Raw genomic sequence first — 11,289 nt, 5'->3', positions numbered from 1 at the left:
TGTATGCGTCAGTCGCTCAAATCCCCGCGCTTGGCACCGGCGAAGTACTGCTTTTAAATTTTTATTAAGAAGAAAAGAAAACCTTTTTAAATTGAGGGAAAATATACCATTAACAATTTGTTAAGGATCTGTTTTTTTGTGTAGCTGACTTCACACAGCCTCTCCGCTGTTTTATAAACGAACGTTATATAAGGTCTTCCTTTTTCGTTGCTTCACCAACGGAAGCAGCCTTTTTATTTAATCCTGTTTTTACAATTGTTCTGTTTGTATACCACATTGTCAGTTCAGCACTCCGGTTGTAATATGACCAAGCCGTGCAAGCACACTCTTGAGAATGCAATGTACAGTTGTACAGGAGAAAAGCAATCTTGCCTGAAATCAATGGCTACCTTTTGTAGGTCTATGAACTTAATTTAAACTTTAGGTTTACACTGTGCTTTCTTTCCGAAGTACCTGCACTCATGAATATGTCTGTATGCGTCATTCGCTCAAATCCCCACGGTTCGCACCGACGAAGTTCTGCTTTTAAATTTTTATTAAGAAGAAAAGAAAACCTTTTAAAATTGAGGGAAAATATACCAATAACAGTTTGTTAAGGATCTGTTTTTTTGTGAAGCTGCCTTCACTCGAGTGATCACTTCGAGCTTTAAGCCTGAGAAATCACCACGTAAATGCACACGTTTAATTGCACATCTGTTAATATGTATGCTTACACAGTATTAAAAGACACTCAACAATTACACAGTATTAAAAGACACTCAACAATTAAAGTCATTTACGTAAATCTCTTCCTTGTTTTCAGTTCATGTGATTACGTAGGAGGCGTCATACGTGATGACGCGATACGTGACTCCGCCTTCTCCATTAGAGTATATGGACAAAAAACAGGTTCCAGTTATGATCATTATGCGTAGAATTTCGAAATGAAACCTGCCTAACTTTTGTAAGTAAGCTGTAAGGAATGAGCCTGCCAAATTTCAGCCTTCTACCTACACAGGAAGTTGGAGAATTAGTGATGAGTGAGTGAGTGAGTGAGTGAGTGAGTGAGTGAGTGAGTGAGTGAGTGAGTGAGTGAGTGAGTGAGTGAGTGAGTCAGTCAGTCAGTCAGTCAGTCAGTCAGTCAGTGAGGGCTTTGCCTTTTATTAGTATAGATAAATCAGGTAAATCTATCCTGGTGAAAGTATTTAATTTGTTAATAATGAAGTGGATTCCTTGATGGTCATGCAGCAAAACAACCCTAAACCTTAACATTTCTACTACTATGCTTTGCATTTGGCCTCTGATTGTTCTAGTCATATGTTGTATTTTGTTTTTGCTAAACATGTCCTCTAGTACTCTGCACAAATCACTCCTATCTATTTCTCTAACTATCTTATCTATCTGTCTATCATTGATTTGTCTATCCAGTACAAATTGTTAGAGAATTCCTGGACTTTGCCTAGGTGTTCTTGGGCAAACTGTGGTCTTTCCCTGATATTAATAATAATAATAATAATATATTCTTTCTGGATGGCAAAGATTTCCTCCTGGGTCACCTCCCATGTAGATCTAACTAGTGTAGCATCAATGGCAAGAGGTACCTGTAAATCCTGTGATTAAGTTTTGGGGTCCTCCCAGCCTTTTGTATTCTGTACTCAGGCTAAATTTACTGGGGTATTGTGGCCTGGCAATTTGGCAGTTATTTGAAATCATGTCCATTTGTAGAAGCTCGTCCAGACAGTGGGGTGGTTGGTTTTTACTTGTTTAGAGGTCTTTTTCAATTCTTTCCCAGGAATCTTCTTTCTGAAAAGCTGAAGCTCATGTGATCTTCGCATACTGATAACACGCTGCTCAACAACAAAGAGAAAACCAAACTAAATGCCTGAGGTTTAAATAAGACAAATTCAGATAAAGTCATCTGTAATGATGTTCTAATTTGTTGCCTGTTTCTAATTTTTCATATTTTAGGTTGTGATAAATGTATGGGTGTATCCACATGCAAAATTTGCATTTAAATTTCCTTAAGTTATACAATAGACTAAAGAAATGTACATTTTGGCATGGTGCTTGATATTGTAAGGTTCTCTCTAACTCTGACTCTCTAAGTAAGATCGGGGGAGGGGTGATGTTAGAGCGCCTGCGCTTATTCAGTGCAGCAGGGACAACGCACATGTTGTTCTTTTTTTCTTTCAGTACACGTGGCTTCCCTGTTTATTTCTATATCTAGTGACTTCTCTGCCTGTCTGTCTCTCTATTACGCAGTGCTCTGTCTGTCTGTGTGTTATGGATCTTAAAAATAAGTTATAAGGACAGTTATTCCTGTTAATTGCAGTCTCAATTGTTAAAAAAATATTTTAAAAGGAGCATCCCACATGAAAATATAACGATCTCAGTAACTGACAGTGCATACCAATGTATAAATTTTATGTCCGTTTGAGGTGTAAAAGAAAAGAAAAAAGAGCAACACTTCATCCCCAGCGGGGAATCGAACTCAGGTCTGTGAGGCAAGGAAAAGCTGCTCTGTGCTAAGAGGCAAATCTTAGCGCACTACGCCACAGAAGCTGTTAAATCATTCTTGAAGCTTTTGTGAAAGTGTTTATTTGATCTTTGGAACTCGGGCTTTACATATTCTATAGTTTATGCCTACTACATTTTGTAACATTTATTACTAAAATATGAAAAAGTTTCTGTTTTAACAATGTGTTTACACAGATTACTTTAGAAACGGAACACGCATTTCATGCGTGTCTTCCAAATAACGATCTATCATTTCCACTGTAAAACTCCACTTCACTCCCAGGTAAACAATCAAGGAATGAGCTGGGAAAAGTTCGCTCACGTTCTAAGTCGGAGGGGGGATGGAATAGCCGGCTGCTGGCAGCTTGTCTTTTATCAGCACATTTAGAGGACAAAGGATGCTGGCGGTGAGGTGTGAACGGATTTAAGAAGCGATTTAAGGTGGGCCGGATATACGAGTTTTTTCGTAAGCTCTGGTAATTCTAGTGTTAAAGGAATCAGACACCAAAGGGTGGGGCACATAGATCAACATACTGTAGTTAGAAATGTTATGAGTGCCAAAGAATAGTGAAGTCCACCAAGATGCTATATATATTTATAAGGTAATCTGAGGCTATGGTACCCACTGCATGGACCCAGTGATATTCAGTTACAACACTGACTATGTAAGTAATAAAAAACATAACAGGAGATCACCTACACCACTGGTGGGATACAATGATCACTACTTAGTAACACCTTGTTAAATGTAACTGTTCATCCAATTGTACAGTAACTTATCATTATCAATATTTATCTACGATGGTATACTAGATTAATGAAACAGGGGCTATAGTGGCACTACACCCCACATTTCCACAAACGTTCTTGAGGAACTGTCTACACTGTGAAGGGGATAGCTCGTCTTTATTTGAAAACAGCAGTGTCAGATCAGGGCGAGCATGAACATGAAGGAGAGCATAAAACTGTATTGAAAAAATGCTAACCTTTACAAGCACCATACATTTACAGCGGCGGTTACGGACTCAAATCAAATGTATGTTTTTATTGTATAATAGTAACAATAAGAACAGCTCAGTACTCAAAATGTTTATTTTGGGACACGTTAAGACTCAAACTCAGGACCTTCTGAATAGGAGTCAGCAGCTCTAATCGCTGTACTACCCAAGAAGTCGGGACAACAAGCAACACTAACCTGATTTCTTTTTCTTCGGTTATAGTCTTGGGGGGGGGGGGGGGGGGGGGGGAAGCGCATTTGTTCTGTTATACTTGTATCTTTTGTGAAGGCACTTATTTGATATTTGGACTTCAGTCTTCACACATTATACACTTCACGTATACATTTTGTGGTAAGTACTAAAACATGGAAAAAGTTTATCTTTTAGGTATGTGTTCAACATTTCCTGTCATCCTGCACTTACACAGATCTTTGTAGACACGAAACACACTTGAAATTCATGTGTTCTGAATAACGATATATTTTTTTAGCCTAGGTACCTGACGCAATGATAAATAAGGCTTCAGTTGGGTGAGGTTTTTGCAGTTTCTCTGGTGGTGGTGGGGGGGTGGGGGGGGGTATACAAGGCTGCTTGCTGCTTGGGATTACTGACAGATTTACAAGACAAAAAGACGCTGAAAGGAGACGTGCGAGTGTATTTAAGGTGGGCCAGATTTATGAATTTTCTTGTAAGCTTTGGTAATTCTAGTGTTAATGTGGACCCCCAAGTACTTGTAAAAGTGTAACTACTCTGCATCAACTCCCTGAACAGTGACTGGACATAGAGGTTCTTCGGTGCGGCAAAAGTCAATAACCAGCTCCTTCATTTTGCTAATGTTAAGTTGCAGACAATTCTTTTTGCACCAAGAAACAAAGTTCTCCACCTGACTCCTCTCCTCTGTTTCATTCCCCTTATCAATGCACCCCATAAGTCCACAGTCGTCTGAGAATTTTTGCAAGTGCCATGACCTGGTGTTATATTCATAGTCTGAGGTGTACAGAGTGAAGAGTAAAGCAGACAGACCTGTTCCTTGTGCTGCTCCAGTGTTGCTCACACAGTCCGTGAGTCAAACAAACTGTGGTCTGCCTGACAGATAGTCCATTATCAGGACACCATAGGCTTATCCACCTTTATATCTCTAGGTTTACCCCTAGTTACAGAGATGGCTAGATGGTATTGAAGACGGTGGAGAAATCAAAAACACATAATCCTTACAGTACTGGCAGCTTTGTCCAGCCTTGTGGAGCAGATAGATAACTGCATACTTCACCCCAGCCTTTGTCTGATAGGTAAACTGCAGTTGGTCCAGGTGGTCTATCATAAGATGACATATATTCCAGGACAAGTCTCTCAAACATCTTCATGATATGAGACAAAAGAGCCACTGGTCTGTAGTCATTAGGTGGAACGGGCAATGCAGGATGTTTTCCATAGCAATTGCACTTTCTGAAGCCTCTGGGATGGATGGAACAGGTGACAGAGGATACCACAAAGTTGGTCATCACAAGCCTAAATAGCTTTTAAAAAAGGCCATGTGCTCCATGGTTATTCTCTCAGGTGGGCATTAGCATATCGTAATCTCTTGGACCAATAGTGTGAGTTTTCCACATTCAACTTTTATGACCGAAATTATAAAATACTAGACATTATACAGTAAAATCAACCCCCAACTTATCCGTGGGAGAACTTATCTTGCGAGTATATACAGTACTCAGGAGATAATAATTAAAGATCCAGGTAAGGAACAGTAATTGTACTGCTACAGATGGCTAGGCTGTGACACTCATTGTTATTGATTTTGTTTATGAGGTAGAGGAACAGGCCTGTCTCCTTTTCTCTTTACTCTGTACACTTCAGACTATAAATACAAGACAGGGCATGTCATTCTCAGATGATTCTGCACTTATGGGGTATATCGATAAGAGGACGGTCCGAGGGGGTAAGACAGAGTAATTAGATAGGTGGAGAACACCAAGGAACTGCTTATTGACTTTCACCACCATGTCAAGTCACTATTTGGGGAATGGATGTACAGGTGGCCCACTCCAACAACTACTTAGGGGTCCTCATTAATTACAGGCTGGTATGGTCTCAGAACATAGAGGGACTATATAAGACTGTATATAAGAAAGGGTAGAGCAGGCTCTTTTTTCTTAATAGACTGTTTTTTTAAGTAGTGACATGCTTCACATCTTCTGCAACTCTGTAATGACCAGTGGGATTTCCTACGCTGTGGTGTGCTGGGCTGGTAACATCACTTCAAGAGAGGCCCACAGAATAAACAAACTAATTAAAAGGGCAGGCTAAGTTATAGGACACACTCTGGATCCCCTGCAGGTCGTAGCAAAGGAAAGAATTAAAACAAAAGTGAATGTCATTATGAACAATGCTGCACATCCACTTTCTGATACACCAACACTGAGGACTTTCAAGTAATGAATCATTGAGCAGAAGTGTGTGAAGAATGTGACTATGGCTACTTAATACCAAGAGAAATACGCATTTACAGTGCTTTCTTTCTTTTTTATTTTTCTTCCATTTTGTCATTTTGGTATGTGTTAAGACTATAGTGTCTATCTATCTATCTATCTATCTATCTATCTATCTATCTATCTATCTATCTATCTATCTATCTATCTATCTATCTATCTATCTATCTATCTATCTATCTATCTGTCTGTCTGTCTGTCTGTCACTTCAGGTGAAAACACACATAAGTGTGAATAGAACAAGTAAAAAGGATACTGATGAGTCCTGACTAGTGATGAGTGAACCCCATCAAAAACATGGAAATGTCTGGAAATTTTGGCAAACTTAGAAAAATATGTTTTAGTTAGTGGGGAAGGAGAAACTTAACTAGTTTTTCTGAAATAATAATGGTTATAATAGTCTTTTAAGTGTATACAAACTATTCAGAACACATTATTGTGGTCAAAAATGTGACCGGAACTATAAGACAGCAGGGCTATCCATAGCACCACCCTGCACCCTCAGATAAAATTACATCACTTATCGGGCTGTGTTGTCACCTTCTAGAGCCAGCTCAGTTGCAGAGAAAGCACACTTTCACTCAAGGGGAAATTAGAAAAATGCTGGGTTAGTCTCAAATTTCATATTAATAAAAACCTTTAAAAGTGATTCACTGTGTGAAGCGATTGACATAACCTGTTTAAGATGTGTACAGTAATCCCTCACTTATCGCGGGAGATAGGTTCCAAGGCCGACCGCGATAACTGAATTTCCGCAAAGTAGGGACACTATATTTATTTAATTATTTAACGTGTATTTGGACGTTTTTAAACCCTCCCTGTATTGTTTACAACCCACCATTTACTCTATTAAAAACAGGGACAACTGCTAAGCAATATGAAATCGGTAGATAAGTTTACACTTACTGTATAGTGAAGTACACGTAGCAGCTTCCATCCAGACTACTGCCTTATCACGTCCACTTGCAACTCGTTTTGCGCCCTGGTTAAAGGACACTGCAGCCGTAGATCTTATATGCTTTTCCTCCTTTTTAAATAAAAAGAATCGATGTCCTGCAGCGGTGTAGCTGTTCCCTTCCTTCAACATATCCAAAACTTTTACCTTTTCTGCAATCATTTGCATCTTCTGTTGGTGCTTGGACACGGCCCCTGAAGCATTAGCATGTTAATGATGAATGAGTGAGATGAGACTTCCTGGTTAATGCAACACTCCGTCACTGAGCCAATCAGTAGCACACAGGAACTTAACAGTTTGCTCTGATTGGGTAGCTTCTCAGCCATCCGCCAATAGCATCTCTTGTATGAAATCAACTGGGCAAACCAACTGAGGAAGCAAGTAAAAAGACCCATTGTCTGCAGAAACCCGCGAAGCAGCGAAAAATCCGCGTTATGTATTTAGATATGCTTACATATAAAATCCGCGAAGTCGTGAATCCGCGAAAAGTGAACCGCGAAGTAGCGAGGGATTACTGTACATCATGTGTCATGCAGCTCCTCTGCAGGTGGATAGCTCTCTGCACCATGTGGCCCTGAGCTTGTCGAAGTGGCATTGTGAGAAGAAAAAAAATCAAAACAATGCCAGTTGGGGTTGTGTTTCTAAATCTTATTATTTCATTAATAATTATTTCATGAGTGTGAATGTTACACTTCTGTCGTTTGATGAAGTTTCCTAATTTGCTCCTCTGCAAATACCCATGTTGTTGCAACTATCACAATCCATTCACCATTTAAAACAATGGATTCATCCATGTTGTAAGCAATTTTTGAACAGAAGTTAGTGTTTTCCAATAAAATAAGTTCAATCACCATAAGACAGTCTGGGGTGAGAAAAGCAGCAGCTATAACATTGATGGATATGTAGGAAGAAGGAGCAGAACTTTTCAAAAGCACAAAAAACATTTTGAAGTGTAAATGAGGACTATTATATTTCTATGCTAAAACAGCCTGTTATGTTGTAATATAAATTGTATCTTGTCTGTTTTTGTATTTACATGAGACCTATCCAAATATTTTGATAATTATTTTTTAAAAAAAAGTGTTAAAAACTTGCAACATTGTATGTCCAGAATTCTAGGAATGCTGCCTTGTGGGGTGTTGCTTGTCTGAACATATTTGCATTCATAAGAGCTAAGAACTAATTTAAATCAATTACATAAGAAGAATTGTTACCATAAAGCATATATGCAGCACATATAACTATGGGTCAATGATAAAAAAAATCTGTGTGTTTTAAAAGGAGCTTATGTTTTAAGAGGAGGCAGCTGTAAAGTTTTTCTTTGATAAAATAGGACATCATACTAATTTTCACTTTTTCAGGGTGAGATATTCAAGGCAATATTAGGTTATTAGTGCTCAAAACAGAATCACTAACATGTTGCCTATGACCCAAATAATAAAAGACAGGTTCAGGTATTACTTGAATTAGTGTCGCATTACAATGCTTATATTGATACATTCAGAACAATACTGGAAGCTTTGCTGAGTTAGATGGAAAAATAATACATGACGTCCCATAGCTGGAAATCTTTTGGACAAGAAAAAGAGGCATGTAGCTGTGCAGAGGAAAGCCCTTCCAGTGAAGTGGACTATAACATAAATGAAGTAGTTGGAACAGTAGTAGTATGTTTCAGAATATGGGATAACGGAAATACATAAATAGTTTTATTATTTCATTGTCTTCAGTTTCTGTATTTTGGTTTCATTTAAATCCATCATAACCACTTACAGTACATAAGTGTTAACAGCAGCCTAGACATATTTGTAATGGTAAAATCAATGAAGAAACTTGTATACTTAGATATGGGGATGGATAGTTGAACCATAAGACAATGATTTTATTTTTATATTATGTGCATTAAAAAAAACATCAATAACAACTCAAATAAAATTAATAATCTATTCAAAAATTATTATAAAAGTAAAGTTGAGTAAATGAGACACTGCAGCTGCATGAATAAGAAAAAAAAAATCTCAAAATGGAATTTTTGGAGAATTCCAATACTTTTCCTATACTCTATATACGAGAAAGTCAGGGAGGTCTAAAATGTCGAAATTGATCAAAATCTCGACATCGAATCTTTGGACGATTACAATACTTTCCCTATACCTAGTATATGAGAAAGTAAAAAGTCTATCTGTTGGATACGTGCTGTGACTGATCACACTTTTCTGAAGTGAATATCATTAAACACAATAACTGGGGTCACTTTGTTGTTTCTTTGATCTTCAGGCCTACAGCTTCAAAGCTGAAGAGAGGGACTCAGTAATTTTAAAGCTCTGTCTCAAGCCCATAGTCTCCAATGGACCCACTCGGAATTGTGACCTGCTTATTAGATGGTAGGAGGCTGGATTGCTACTCTCTGGAAATTTCAAATTTTGTTTCCCTTTCATCTCAGTATTTTTAGCATCTGGAGCAAGCTAAATGGATAATTAAAGGAAGTTACGCTACTGTCTGATTAGAAATGCAAACATGCCATGCCATAAAATACTCACAGCACAAGTTGATTTTTGTTAACATCTTACTTTTCTTTATTTACACAACAGCATTTGAAGTTCATGTAACCTCGATCATTGTGCTGATGATGTTATAGCTTTTGCTCTGTAAATATGGCTTAGTTTGCAATACACCATCTCCCTCGGTGGATAAAACAACTTCAAGAGAACCTTTACTATCAGCTCAATTCCCTGGTAGATCCTAGTGGTATGTTTTGGTTTTGGTTGTGACATTTGATATACGAGGGGTGACCCAAAAATAACCGGAAATATTTTTAAAATGTGTTTAATTTAATTTTCTGTACAAACTACAATTAGTCTCCTTCAAAGTACTCTCCATTGGCGGAAATACACTTATCTAACCGTTTGTTCCATTGTTCGAAACATTTTTAAAATTTGTCTGAAGTAATGCCCATTAATGCTCTGGTCGTTTCTTGTTTTACCTCTTCGACGTCAGCAAAACGCCTTCCTTTCAAGTCTTTTTTCATCCGAGGGAACAAAAAGAAATCATACGGAGCTAAATCCGGTGAGTAGGGTGGGTGGTTCAGGGTGTTCATACCGTTTCTTTCCAAAAATTGGCGAATGCTGAGAGCAGTGTGAGATGGAGCGTTGTCATGATGAAAGAACCAATCGCCCGACTCCCACAAATCAGGACGTTTCCTTCTCACACTGTTGCGCAACCTACTTTTACAAAAAAATTCACTGAACACAAGCACAACCTTCCAGACTGATGGTACTTGGCAGACTGACTTGTGAGGAGTGTAACTAGATCGCCCTAGCGGCCCAACCACGTACTACAAGTACCAACCTAACAACAACAAAATTCCGGTTATTTTTGGGTCCCCCCCTCGTATCTTTGACTCTGAATTTATTGTCTTGTCCTTCAATTCTTGGAAGCCCTACTTTAGTTTTGATTTCATGTTTCTGACCCTTCCGTTGCCTGACCACATCTTGTTCCTTGTTACCATCTTCTGGTATTTTGCAGTGCTCACAATCATCTACGGTCACTTTAACATCTCTTTCTTCTGTTTGTAGCTTTCACTTGATTTCCTTCATTATAAATGGCTGTGTACTCTTGGTATAAGAATCTTCAAAGTCTTCTAAATATATGTTTGTGAATTTACATCATCATCTTCTTTGTAGATTATTTCAACTCTTTGCACGCAGGTATCAGTGAACCAATAATGTTGCACTAATTAATATGAAATGTAGTGGCCAAACAATCAACTGTAAGTAATGCTTCATTATGAGCATCCCTTCAATTGCTCCCAGTTTGTTTTAGAATTAATTTTTAAGTACTACCTTTGGTCTTCATACCTTTAAATAGCTTGGTGGTATTGTGGTTTTACTTTGTCCACACTCCTCCAGTAGGTTGTTAAGGACACTCAGACTCCTTGCTCAGTCGTTTGAGAGCTTCGATCAGAGCCTCCATTGACTCAGAGAAGATCACAGCATCATTGGCAAAGTAAAGCTCAATGAATCTTTTCTTCACCAACAGATACCCCAAAGTCACTTGACCTCATGACCCTTCCCAAGAAGGGGCAAAAGCACACCCCTGATGAACCCTAGAATCAACTGGGAAAAACACAGACATTCTGCCTTCACTCTGCACAGCACTCACAGTACCAGAGTATAGGCCTGTCATGATATCCAGTAACTTCAGAGGGGATCCTGCAAAATCTCAGGATGTCCCACTGGGCAGCTCAATCAGCTGAGTCGAACACTTTACGAAAATCAACAAAGGCTTCAAACAAACTTTGACGATATTCGTGTGCCAGAATGCGGTCAATGGTAGGCTTCTTAAGCATAAAACC

The sequence above is a fragment of the Erpetoichthys calabaricus genome, chromosome 4, assembly GCF_900747795.2.
Source record: "Erpetoichthys calabaricus chromosome 4, fErpCal1.3, whole genome shotgun sequence".
NCBI lineage: Eukaryota > Metazoa > Chordata > Cladistia > Polypteriformes > Polypteridae > Erpetoichthys > Erpetoichthys calabaricus.
Note: the sequence above shows the minus strand (reverse complement) of the source record.